A 14,408-nucleotide genomic window follows, 5' to 3' on the forward strand; every position below is an offset into this window, starting at 1 on the left:
TTAAGTTTTTTAAAATATTATATTTTATTAAAATAATATAAATATAAAATCAATTTTATTTCTGTCTTAGAAATCAATTTTGAAATTATGTGTTCTTTAAGAGTGTAAAAATGAATTTGATTCGACAATCCAATTCGAATCGATTCGAAAAAAATCAGATTCGGATTAGACATTTTTGGATTTGGTCGGATTTAGGTTGAAAATTTTCGAGTTGGGTCAAATCGGGTTCGGGTTTACCCAGATTGATCCAAATATAGAGTTTATTCGATTTTTATGATTAAATCGAATTTTATTTTGAAAATTAAGATATTTTAATATATATTAATATCAATGTTAGTATGGTAATGATGTCGTATTGGGATAAAAGTAAAGAATTATAGAAAAAATAGTAAAAATAAATAAAGTCGTTTTGAATTGAATTTTCGGATTTTCTGGGTCGGGTTTAAGTTGATCGGATTCGGATTTGAATTTAAAAGTTTCGGGTTAAATTTAAGTTCAGATCCGATTCGGATTTGGTTAAAAAAATTCTACCCGATCCAATCTGATCCGATACATACGAATTGACATCCTCAATTTTCTTTTTGACGTCAGCCAACGAATTGGTGATGACTTCATTCATCAAGGGAACAAAACGTAAGCACTTACGTAAGACTCCAATAATTGAATCTCGGCCTCTCGGCTATAAAAGAAGGCAAATATCCAGAGAAAGGAGTAGCCCCAACAATCCCAAAAGGATCCACAGATCATCAAATCTCATCCTACAAGTAAGTCAGCTTTTAAGTATGTATTCAGAGAACAGTTAAGTACTTCTCTACTAGCTTGTTTTTCTTTAACTACTACTATATTATGTTGAAATATAATGAACAGAGCTTCGGGATAGATCACCGTGATATCAGAACAAGATCGTCGTGGACCAAATTAAATGCCATCAGAGCCGCTGATAAAGTGAATTCATTGGTTGCGAATTCAACACCTAAATCAAAGTATCTATCATGAGTAATACTTTTGATTTAGAAGCTGAATATCAGCAAATAATCAAAGACTATGCAGTTGATATTAGTCAAGATCGAGTCATTAAAGTCAATAAACTCTTTCATATCAAAACCATATGTGGCAATTGGAGAGAATGGAGACTCTTAACATATAATCAGTTAAGAATCTATAATCAAACCCCCTCCCCCTGCCACCCTCTCCCCTCCCCCTCCCCCTCCCCCTCCCAACCCCTCCCCTCCGCTCCCGCTCCCGCTCCTACTCCTGCTCCTGCTCCCGCTCCCGCTCACATAACTACAGGAGATATAAAGGGAATGCAAGTAATAAATTAAAGGAGGACATTGAAGAAGTTGCATGGGATTTGAGAGACAGTAGAAAGAGTAGTTTCAGTACGTAGAAGTTGCATGCAATTTGGATTTGTAAAAGTCAACATATATTATATATGTTGTTTGTTGGTAGGGTTTGTAATTAATTAGTTTATTATTTGTGTTTCTATCTTAAAGTCGTTGTAATTTCCTTGACTATTGGTTAATGTAATATTTGTACGTGGACTATTTTATTTTGCAAATGGGTCGAGTCAACTCTGTGAAAGAGATCATAAACAATCAACATCATAATTTCATCCCTGGGTTTTGATTAATTAAATGTCAGATCATTCTAATTTCAACAACCTTACATCAATTTATAATATTTTAGATTTTTTTTTGGGGTGAAATTAGGATTTTGTAAATGACAGAAATAGACCCATATACAAATTTGTATCAACAAGATTTCTGGAAAGAAATGGTCCAAGAGACAAATGACAGGAAGAAAGGTAGTTGTATTCTTCTTGTTATTACATAATTTACTGAGGTTTTTTTTTTAAGCATAAAACATTAATGGAGGAATGTTCGAAGACTTATAAATTAACTACTTTCACTTTTATATTATAGATGATTATATTCATCTCAAATATTACTCATAGTTTAATCCCAGATTATGTAACAGGAGATAAATTATAGAATCCGTTTATAACTAACCATTTAAGTGGATAGGAGATGAGAGGAGTTTTTTCTCCGATGGTATGCGTCTGTCAGGAATTGATCCGTAATCTCATTATAGTAAGTCTGTCATCCTCTAGTCAATTAGATATTCCCGTGGGGACACAAGGTTTCGTACTATAATAGTTAAGCATATTATTGAAAAAAATGCTAAAGGAATAAAGTATTGGGAATACAATCAAATCAAAGTGTTATATTAGAAATATATAAAAAAGATGATAAGTTTATAACATGAAAGATATTTTCATTGATACAATGTTTTTTGAGATAGAGTCCAAAAATAAATCCATAAAGACTTAGGCTTAAAGTGGATAATATTATACTACTGAGATATGTAAATTCTTTATTTTAATAAGTGGTATTAGAGTCATAGTCCAAATCAAGTCATATGGGTGAAATAGTGCTTTTGAACGAAGGAGGTGGGGCTCCAAGAGAAGTGAACTCTAAGAGAAAAGTCTAAACATGTCAATGGTGATCAGATGCTTGACGAAAATCCCGGAGGAGTGAATCCTAAATGATGAAAAGTCAAAATAAGTCAAAGGTAGTCAGATGCTTGATGAAAATCCTAGGTAGTTAACCCTAGGTGGTGAAAAAGTCTTAGACGAGAGGAGTGACCTCGATTGACTAGATACTTGAGGGGAGGCTAAGAGCAGGTCAATAGTGATTGGATGCTTGAGGGAAGACCCTGAACCATGATAATAATGATGATATTTCGTTTGAGGAGAGAATTATTGGAAATATAATCAAAGTACCACGTTGAAATATATGGAAAAGATCATAAGTTTATAAGATGAAAGATGTCTCCATTAGTATGAGATATTTTGGGTAGAACCTAAAAATAAATTCATGAGGGTTTAGGTCCAAAGTGGACCATATCATACTATTATGAAAATATATTAATTCTTTTTATTTTAACATAAAGTAGTGGATGTAAATAATAGAGTATGATGTGAATGAGACATTAGTCCGAGTTGAGTGACATTTAATGATAAAGAAACCTTGTAAATGGATCGCCTTGAAATTCAGCTTGGGGAAGGGTATTGACGCCACACTCAAGCAAGATGAGAAGGTGAGTGATAAGTCATGGAGTTTTGATCGCCACAAGTTGCCTTGATAAGATCGAAATTAGTTCTTTGCCTAAGAACAAGAAGGAAGCTCTCACAAAAGAGAAACTCAAATTTTCATTCAAACTTACATGATTTGACATACAAGAGTTCTCCTATTTAACATCCCTTAAGATCTCCTATGCACTAATTATGCAATAAATATCATGCTTGCATGCATGGGTTTTATTATCCACTAATGCAACCACTAATCCCTAATACTAGCTTAATGCAACCATGCATGTATGGTATTTGTTATACTAGCTTAGGAACTCTCAAAAATGCATTAAAAACACACAAAGGACATCAAAAGTCACTTTAGAAAAACCTCCCCATGCATGCACACGAAAATGGTCCTCATGTTGGTCCAATTTCACTTTCAAATTGAAGGAATGTGATCCACTTAGTTGTTGCCTCCATTGTGCATTGATCCTCCTTTTCCTTGAGTCTCATTATTAAGCCTTCCAAAGCTTGCTTCATTCTCTTAGTCTTGGACCTTGTCATGGGTCCCCCAATTCCCTTCAATGTCTCTTCTTGGCTCACATCATTCCCTCCTTCTTTAGGTGAATTCGTCCTCGAATTTAGGTCTTCATCTCCTACATCAAAAGGACTCAAATCACCCACATTAAATGTTGCACTAACACCATACTCATCGGGCAAATCAATTTTATAAGCATTGTCATTAATTCTTTCCAACACTTGGAATGGTCCATCTCCTCTTGGTTGAAGCTTTGATTTCCTTTGGATAGGAAACCGTTCCTTCCCCATATGAACCCACACCCAATCACCGGGTTCAAGGACCACTCTTTTTCTCCCTTTATTGGCTCGATTTGCATTTTGCTCCATTTTCTTCTCAATTTGAGCTTTAACTTGCTCATGAAGCTTCTTCACATATTCTGCCTTGGTTTTGCCATCCTTGTGAACTAAAGAAGAAGTGTTAGGTAAAGGAAGCAAATCAAGAGGTGTTAGTGGATTGAACCCATAAACAATCTCAAAAGGAGAAAATTGAGTAGTAGAATGGACCGCCCTATTATAAGCAAATTCAACATGAGGTAAACATTCTTCCCAAGACTTAATGTTCTTCTTAATAATTGCTCTAAGAAGAGTAGAAAGTGTCCTATTTACCACCTCAGTCTGGCCGTAAGTTTGTGGGTGGCATGTGGTGGAGAAAAGAAGCTTTGTTCCCAGCTTGTTCCATAAGGTCTTCCAAAAATGACTTAAAAATTTGGTGTCACGATCTGAAACAATGCTCCTAGGCATGCCATGAAGTCTTACCACCTCTTTAAAAAACAAATCTGCCACATGAGTTGCATCATCCTCCTTGTGGCAAGGTATGAAGTGTGCCATCTTGGAGAATCTATCAACTACCACAAAAATGGAGTCCTTACCTTTTTGAGTACGTGGTAGCCCTAAAACAAAATCCATAGACAAGTCAGGCCAAGGAAAATTAGGAATAGGTAAAGGCGTGTAAAGTCCATGAGGTAATGTCTTAGATTTTGCTTTTCTACACACAATGCACCGTGCACAAAATTTCTGCACATCGTGTTTCATGTGTGGCCAATGAAAATGTTCAAGCAGCATTTCTAAGGTCTTTTGAACCCCAAAGTGTCCCATTAAACCCCCCTCATGTGCTTCCCTAACTAGCAATTTACGCATCGATCCTCTAGGCACATAAAGTCTGTTATTCTTAAACAAGTAGTTGTCATGCCTAACAAACCCATTTTGTGATTTCTTTTCACATGCAGCATATAATTGGGAAAACTCATTATCATGTACATGCAATTCCTTAATATATTCAAAGCCAAGCAATTTAGTTTCAAGTGTAGCTAACAAATTATACATTCTTAAAAGTGCATCTGCTACAACATTTACCTTTCCTTGCTTATGCTTAATCACATAAGGAAATTGTTGAAGAAATTCAACCCATTTGGCATGCCTTTTGTTGAGCTTCCCTTGCCCTTTCAAATACTTCAAAGATTCATGATCACTATGAATGATAAATTCTTTAGGCAAAAGATAATGCTGCCATGTTTGCAATGCTCTAATAAGGGCATACAATTCTATGTCATAAGTGGAATAGTTGAGGGTGACACCACTTAATTTCTCACTAAAATATGCAATGGGATGACCATCTTGAAGTAAAACAGCCCCAATACCCACATGAGATGCATCACATTCAATTTCAAATGATTTGGAAAAATCAGGTAAAGCAAGAATGGGTGCATGTGTGAGTTTATCCTTAAGTGTTTGAAATGCATTTTCTTGATTCTCTCCCCATCTAAAACCCATATTTTTCTTAACAATTTCATTTAGGGGTGCTGCCACTGTGCTGAAATCCTTCACAAACCTCCTATAGAAACTTGCCAACCCATGGAAGCTCCTAACCTCACTCACAGTTTTAGGAGTTGGCCATTCTCTAATGGCCTTAACTTTCCCTTCGTCAACCTGCACTCCTTTAGAACTTATGACAAAACCAAGAAAAACCACATGATTAGTGCAAAAAGAACACTTTTCTAAGTTAGCATATAGTTTTTCCTTTCTAAGGACATGCAAGACAGATTGGAGATGTGCAATATGCTCAACAAAACTCTTGGAATATACCAAAATATCATCGAAGTATACTATCACAAATTTTCCAAGAAATTCTCGTAAGACATGGTTCATAAGCCTCATAAAAGTGCTTGGTGCATTAGTTAACCCAAAAGGTATTACCAACCATTCATACAATCCATATTTGGTTTTGAAAGCTGTTTTCCATTCATCCCCTTCCCTTATCCTAATTTGATGGTACCCACTTTTTAAATCAATTTTAGAAAAGAAGCAAGCACCATGCAATTTATCAAGCAAATCATCAAGTCTAGGGATTGGATGTCTATACCGAATTGTGATGTTGTTGATGGCTCTACAGTCAGTGCACATCCTCCATGTTCCATCCTTTTTAGGCACCAAAATTACGGGTACAGCACAAGGACTTAAACTTTCTCTAACCCATCCTTTTTGTAATAACTCCTCCACTTGATTTTGTATCTCCTTTGTTTCTTGAGGGTTGCTCCTATAAGCTGGCCTATTGGACAGAGAAGCGCCAGGAATAAGGTCTATTTGGTGTTCAATTCCCCTCATTGGTGGCAATCTGTGAGGTACTTCCTTGGGGAACACATCTTCAAAATCCTACAAAATAACAACAACTTCACTAGGCAAAGAGTTAGTATTAGATTCCAAGCAAGTTTCCTTGCACAAAAGAAGAAATATTAGTTGCCTTGTCAAATAAGCTTTCTTCACCTCACTTACTCTTGTAAACAAATTTTCTATTTTTCTCTCTTTCTTTTCCTCATTCTTTATTTTCTTTTGAATTTTGTCCTCAAAATCAAGTATTTTCTTTTGCACACACTCTTTCTTTTTCTTATGCTCTCGCTCTTCTTTTTCTCTTTTCTCTCTCATTTTTATTTGATCCTCACAAACCTCCCTAGGTGATAATGGTACAAGTGTAACTTTGCGAGAATTGTGGACAAAAGAGACCTTGTTGGAGAATCCATCATGGTGAGCTCGCCTATCAAACTGCCAAGGTCTTCCAAGAAGAATGTGGCTTGCCTCCATAGGCACAATATCACATAGAACTTGATCTTCATATTTGCCAATGGAGAAATTAATCAACACTTGCTGGTTCACTACCAATTCACCACTATTACTTAGCCATTGGAGTTTATATGGTCTTGCATGTGGTGTAGTCTTGAGGTTGAGTTTGGTGACCAACCTAGTGCTTGCCACATTGGTGCAACTTCCACCATCAATGATCATAGAGCATGTCTTTCCTTGAATAAGGTAGCGGGTATGAAAAATATTTTCTCTTTGGTCCTCCTCATGCTCCTTGGCTTGACTTCCCAATACTCTCCTAACCACCAAGAGATCTCCATCTTGCGCATAGGCTGCTCCATCATTTTCTTCATCGCTTGAGGAAGAGGAATGAAAAGAAATTTCTTCACTAGAGATACTCCCATTATCCCTCACCGCCATAGTCTTCTTATTCAGGCATTCGGATGCAATATGACCTTTTCCCAAACACCTAAAACACTTGATATCCCTACTCTTAGAAGTGGAAGAAGAGGTAGTAGGAATAGGCTTCTTAATGCTTGCTGCCTCCTTAGAATTTGAAGAAGAACCCTCCTTCTTTGGCTTGTCCTTCCAACTTGAAGAGTAGTTTGGAGAAGATGATTTCTTCATAACGCCCTTTCTCTTTAATTGTTGCTCTATTTTCATTGCTTGATGCACTAAGTCGTCAAGCTCCACATAATGTTGTAACTCCACAATGTCTCCAATGTCTCGGTTTAGGCCATGGAGAAACCGAGCCATGGTAGCTTCCCTATCTTCCACAATATTGGCCCTAATCAAAGCCACCTCCATCTCCTTGTAGTAATCATCCACACTTCTACTCCCTTGGGTGAGTCTTTGCAATTTGTTGTGCAATTCCCTATGGTAGTGGGAAGGCACAAATCTCCTTCTCATCAAAGTCTTCATTTCGTCCCAAGTGTTGATAGGATGCTCTCCATACCTTCTTCTCTCCTTTTGCAATTGATCCCACCAAATTAAGGCATAATCGGTGAACTCAAGGGCAGCCACCTTTACTTTCTTTGCATCATTGTAATTGTGGCATGAGAAAATTTGTTCTATTTTCATCTCCCATGCAAGATATGTTTCAGGATCATTCCTCCCTTGGAAGGAAGGTATCTGGACTTTCACACCTCCTAGATCATCTTCTCGTCTATGGTCTCTACCTCCTCTTTCACGTCTTCTTCCCCCTTCATGCCTCCTTCTTTCTCTTGGTGAATCATAGAATGGTTCTCTTTGACGAAATTCTTCATGATTAGAATTGCCCCCACGGTTGGAAACTTTTTCTCCTTCAAGTCGGTCCATCCTTTCGTGTATTTCTTCAAGTTGTCTTTGAAGTATTCTCTCAAATTGTTGAGTAAGTGCCTCCATTTGAAGCCTGTTAAGATCTCGCCTAGAGGAATGAGGTGATCTTTCCCCACTCATGCTTGCAAAAAAAGAAGATGACAAGAAAAATTACAAAAGAAATGTTAGAAGGACCTCACCACTCTACTCACGTGGTTGCACTCAAATTTATCCACTCAGCTTCCTTTATAAGCTCTTAAGGAAAGAACCTTATCAATATCTTTATCAAGACAACAAATAGACAATCAAGTGAATAAGAAACCAACAAGAGAAATATGAGTAGAACAAGAGAAATAAACGGATAAAACGAGAAATTCAGCAATGATCAAGAGCAATGAAAGGAGTATATCTTTGAATTCAGATTTCACAAAGAAAGAATATTGAGTCCTTTCAATTCACAAATCCTCCTCCTCCTTTTTTTTCTTTTTTTTCAATTAGAAACCAATGACTCTAATGATTCTTTTTTTTTCCCTTTTTTTTTCGAATTTTCCTTCTTTTTTTTTTTTTTTTTTTGAGTTGAGGACCCAAATAGAGAATAGAAATTTATGATAGATAGGGATGGAGATATCAACAAAGATGGACAACAAAGATGAAAACAAGACACAAACCTGAAAATCAAGGAGCCAAGGCTCTGATACCAAATGATAAAGAAACCTTGTAAATGGATCGCCTTGAAATTTAGCTTGGGGAAGGGTATTGACGCCACACTCAAGCAAGATGAGAAGGTGAGTGATAAGTCATGGAGTTTTGATCGCCACAAGTTGCCTTGATAAGATCGAAATTAGTTCTTTGCCTAAGAACAAGAAGGAAGCTCTCACAAAAGAGAAACTCAAATTTTCATTCAAACTTACATGATTTGTCATACAAGAGTTCTCCTATTTAACATCCCTTAAGATCCCCTATGCACTAATTATGCAATAAATATCATGCTTGCATGCATGGGTTTTATTATCCACTAATGCAACCACTAATCCCTAATACTAGCTTAATGCAACCATGCATGCATGGTATTTGTTATACTAGCTTAGGAACTCTCAAAAATGCATTAAAAACACACAAAGGACATCAAAAGTCACTTTAGAAAACCCCCATGCATGCACACGAAAATGGTCCTCATGTTTGTCCAATTTCACTTTCAAATTGAAGGAATGTGATCCACTTAGTTGTTGCCTCCAATGTGCATTGATCCTCCTTTTCCTTGAGTCTCATTATTAAGCCTTCCAAAGCTTGCTTCATTGTCTTAGTCTTGGACCTTGTCATGGGTCCCCCAATTCCCTTCAATGCCTCTTCTTGGCTCACATCATTTAAACTATGACATAGTTGTTGATGTGTAAATCCAAGGTCTGGATTACACTAACTCATTGATGTGTGAATACTACTGATCGTAGTGGACTGATCAGTTGCACAAGGACTAGATAGTATTTGTTACACATCTCTTTATTGCTCAAGTCTTTGATGAAGATTTGGTGCTCAAGAAATCAAGAAGACTTGTTTCTCAAGTCATTGATTAAGACTTGTTGCTCAAGAAATTACGAAGAATTGTTGCTTAAGAAATCGCTAAAACTTGTTACTCAAATCTTGACTAGTTGCTCAAGAAGGTTTCCTTCTTCCTTGTTTGTTGTTCAAGCCACATGTGTTTTTTGTTGTTAAAAAAAGCTTGCATCAAGCCACATGTGTTTCTTGTTATTCAAGAAAGTTTACTTGTTACTCGAGAAAAAGCTCCCCATATAAGAAAGGTTGAGCTTGAGCAAGAGTGTATTCTCAAGCAAGTGGTTGAGATATTGAGCATTCTTGAGAACAAGATTTCAAGAAGAGTTGTTCTTATGTAAGGAGAGATTTCAAAGAGAAGAGATTCTTCTACCTTGATTCCTTCAATTTGTCTTCTTTCTCTCTGCCATATAATTCTTCGTTCGTTAGATATCCATGATAGTGTTGCCATAATATGCATGAATCACAAGATTAAAACATGTAATAACTCACAGTGATCTCCTGAGATGAACTTGGTCACTACTTTACGTTGGAAGAGCGATCACGAATGAAACTGGAAATCCTTTTGAGTTTCATGAGCCAAATCCCTTTCGTCCGGATGTTCTCCTTTGCCGCCGTCACCTCCACTGTGCACACACTAATCACCCTCTTCCCCTTTTGATTGTTCTTGCACGCATCATTATATAAGCTGAGTGAGGAAGACAAAGGGGAAGGGATGCCCCTGTTTGTGCGATTAGCACTAACAATCTAACTCAAGTTTTGATGAATGACAAATTAGGTTAAGTTAGTTTCATTGTGATCTGATATTTGATCAAGTGTGCAGGAGACGCCTAGACAGGTCGACGGATTGACTTGATATTTGGCACGAAGCCCAGCTAGGTCGACGGACCGACCGGATAGCTGACACGAAGTCCAAATGGGCTGACCGGACATTTGGCACAAAGTCCAGTTAGGTCAAAGGGCCGACAGGATAGCTGGCACGAAGTTCAAATGGGTCGACGGGCTGACCGGACGTCTGACAGGTAAGTTGAGATAAGTCACTGGAGGGGAGTGACTGTGAGGACGCGTTCCCGGGAAGGGAACTTAGGCGCCGATCCAACTTAGAATCATTTCAGAACTCTAAGTTGAGATCTTTTGACTAGATTCCGATCTCGGTGAGACGGAATCTAATTACTGTTTTTCTTATATATAACTATACTGTGCTAACATTTTGTTTTGCAGGAAAATTTGCATTTTACCTCGGACTAACACTTTTTGCAGGTTGCTGGAAAAGTGGAGGTTCGTACTCCCAGAAGGGATCCGAGTGCCCAGAATGCAAGTTTTATCCACAACGAGTTTCGCCACGTGGAGCACCCTGGTTGGCTCAGCTATATCAGAGTCCAGGCGCTTGGAAGGGATTCGGGCGCCCGGAACCTCCTATATAAGGGGGGGTGAAGGCTGCAGCAAAGAACATCTCAACACTACGCCTTCCAACGCTTGCTCTGCCATACTGTACTACAGCATCAGACATGTCTATATCTGTACAATTACATTATAACACATATACATGCACACTAATTTTAATCATAAAAATAATAATGACTAATAGAGTAAGACTAGTGATATAACCAGGAATATTTAGATCTAAATAGACATTTATCTTAACATTAATGAATAATAGAGTATAACTAGTGAGATATAAGAATCTTAATCATTAACATTAATATTTTGTAGGTCCTCCTCACTAGACTTTGTTAGTTCAATAAACTTCTCATTGCTAGTCATCTCTCCATCATTTATCTCCTCATAAGGTACCTTAACATTTACAAGTAATTGAGGTGTTAATTGAATATGAGAATCTACTGAATGTATCTCCATTGTATCATTTTGAAATACATCATGGTTTTTGGTCATGATAGAGTTAAGCATTTATATGGTAGAGCGAAGCTTTGCTCGGCAAACTGCTAACCATTCACTAGCTCTTCTTCTCTTCGTGGAATATTCAAGATAGAAAACCTGCCCCACTTGTACCACGAAAATGAAAGGTTCATACTTGTTGAAACTTTTGTTTGCATTTACCTCAACTAAATTGTAGTCTGGATGTATTCTAGTACTTGTTCTTGGAGTCATATTATACCAAGAACATTTAAATAACACACATCTTTTGATGGGTAAGATAGGATATTCAACTTCTATGATTTCTTCAAGTCTCTCATAATAATCAAACTCAGAATTATTTTTATTGATAGATCCTTTCATACAAACACCCGAATTGAAAGTTAGTCTACGTGAATCTCATTGTGTCACATGAAATTTAAAGCTATTAACATATTATCCAGAGTACACTATTATCTTACAGAGAGGTCCAGATGCAAGATTGATTATCCTAGAATTTTACACATTAGATATTCTCCAATTGGACACCTAGAATAATAGTTATGATATAAATTAAGCCACTGATAATTTAATATGGATGTAAGAAATTAAAATTATGCTCTAACTTACATAGATTTGAAACCATAACACAAATTCCATTTCTAACTTTTCAACTATCTCACTTGCATCAATTGATGAATTTTGAACTTGTAGTTGTTATTCATACAAGCTAGAAAATAAGGTAGTTTTAAGAAAATTGGGATATCGGCAAACAACTTAAATTGGATAAATGTTTGATTAAACAAGTCAACTTACTTTATGTAGGGTTTGACTTCATCATAGTTTAAGAGTATGTATGTTCTTGCAGCATGTTATTCTTGTTGAGTTAACCATCTAGAAACAAATGCTCCTATTGGCTTACCAGGAAATTTAAAAATAGAAAGCATAAATTGGTTTATCGACTGAGCATCATCAGAATTTCTAGGACACTTGTGATGTCTGGCTTTCACATTATTAGCAAAATAATAGAAGCAAAAAGAGGATGCTTCTTCAACCAGATAAGCACTACAAATTGACCCCTCAACTCTTACTTTGTTATGAACATTATTCTTTAATTTTCTTAAAAACTGTTCAAATAGATACATCCATCTGTACTACACAGGAGTAGCTATTTGTTCCTCGTATGCTAAATGTGCTGGTAGATGTTCCATTGAATTAAAAAACTGGGTGGAAAAATGTGCTTCAGCTTACATAGTATGAGAGAAATGTCTATTTCTAGTCTAAACATATCATCCATCATAATACACCTCGCTGTCTAAAATATAGACTCAATTCTTTGAGTGCTTGCTAAATATTTTGAGGAAGTAAGTCATGGAAAGCTACTGGAATAAGTCTTTGCATGAAAACATGACAGTCATGACTATTCATTCCAAACATCTTTAACCAGTTCATACCCACACATCGAGCCATATTCGAGGTGTACTGGGAATTTAGTTTCTTTTAATCAATTACATAAAACTTGCTTATCATCTTTGCCAAATGTATAATAAGCCTTTGGGAATTTATTAGTTGTTTCATCCTGATGCAACTCTGGTCTAGGGACTAGTTCTTTTAATTTCTTACATGATTTTACAGTATTTTTAGTTCTTCCATACACATTCATCACAGTGTTGAAAATATTATCAAAGAAAATTTTCTCAATGTGCATCACATCTAAAATATGATGAATGAGTAGATACTTCTAATATGGCAGCTCCAAAAAATACTCCTTTTCTTCTAACCACACTTGCACTGCCTAACAATGTATTTGTTGGTGCAAGTTGCACTAACAGTTTGATTTTGATGTATGACAAATAGGTTAAAGTTAGATGAGTTGTTTGTCTAACATTTCTACCAAGTATGCAGGAGTTGATTGGTGTGAAGGACCTGATACCAGGCTAAAATCCAACCAGGTTCGTGGGGTACGATAGCTAGTGGAAAATCTAGCTAGGTTCATAGGGCCTGATAGCTGGTGGAAAGTCCAGATAGGGCCGCGGGGCCCGATATCTAGCGGGAAGTCCGATTGGATCTGCGGAACCTGACAACCTGTCAAAGTCCAGTTGGGGTTGTAGACTTAAGAACTGGAGGGAAGACCTGGTGGGTCAGAGGCAAGTCGAGTGACTACAAGTGGTAAGTAAATGTAAGCAACTAGAGGAGAGATCCAGTGAGGACGCGTTCCCCGTTGACGGAATTGTAGGCGTTGGTTTAGCTTCGATCCATTTAGAAAACCTAAGCTAACACCTTGACTAGATCTTGGTCTCGGGAAGACATGATCTAATTACTACTCATAATCTATTATATTGTGCTAACTCTGTTTTACATGGTAAAATATATTCTTTGATTGTTGGACTAACCTTTTCTTGCAGGTAGAAAGGCTGAAGAAAAGGGGTCCAATGCTCAGACCAGACTCGCCTGGGCAGGGCCATGGGCGCCCAGGCAGTCAGAGCACCCGGACTCGAACTAGGCGTCCGGACCTGAAAATTGATCCACAAGCTTACGTGGAGTGCTTCGATTGGTTGAGCCACGTGGTCCAGGTGCTTGGAGGGGTTTCAGGCTCTCGGAATGGACCTATTTAAAAGCCTTCGACCTAGAGCTTCAGTACAACAATTGTGACAAGTTTTCTTCTTGCTCGGTGCTCTAAAAAAGCTCCTACGACGCTATGAAGCTCCTCTGACAACCAACTACTCAGATTTTCATATTTTTCTTGTTGTCAGCAACCTTGTTTTTTAGTTCTTGTACTTATCTTGTAACACATTTTTGCAAACTATTAGTGGATTGCCCAACATAAGCACTCGACCAGTGCGGACCTTAAAGTAGGAGTCGTCGAAGGCTCCGAACCAAGTAAAAACTTGGTCATGTTAGTATTGCTTTTTTATTCTTCCGCTGCGTATATGTTTTAATTGAATTTTTGACGATCGCTATTCACCCCGCCTCTAGCATTCTTTTC

General features: G+C 37.2%; 1 long non-coding RNA gene across 1 annotated transcript; it reads left to right on the forward strand.

The window, feature by feature from the left end:
- The first annotated feature begins 684 nt into the window (after positions 1–684).
- LOC121995662 lies at positions 685–1,558 on the forward strand. Its single transcript, XR_006115885.1, has 2 exons — positions 685–764; positions 868–1,558. It is a non-coding gene; the product is annotated as an uncharacterized LOC121995662 (long non-coding RNA).
- Positions 1,559–14,408: the final 12,850 nt, after the last annotated feature.

Source organism: Zingiber officinale, chromosome 6A (assembly GCF_018446385.1).
Source record: "Zingiber officinale cultivar Zhangliang chromosome 6A, Zo_v1.1, whole genome shotgun sequence".
Lineage (NCBI taxonomy): Eukaryota > Viridiplantae > Streptophyta > Magnoliopsida > Zingiberales > Zingiberaceae > Zingiber > Zingiber officinale.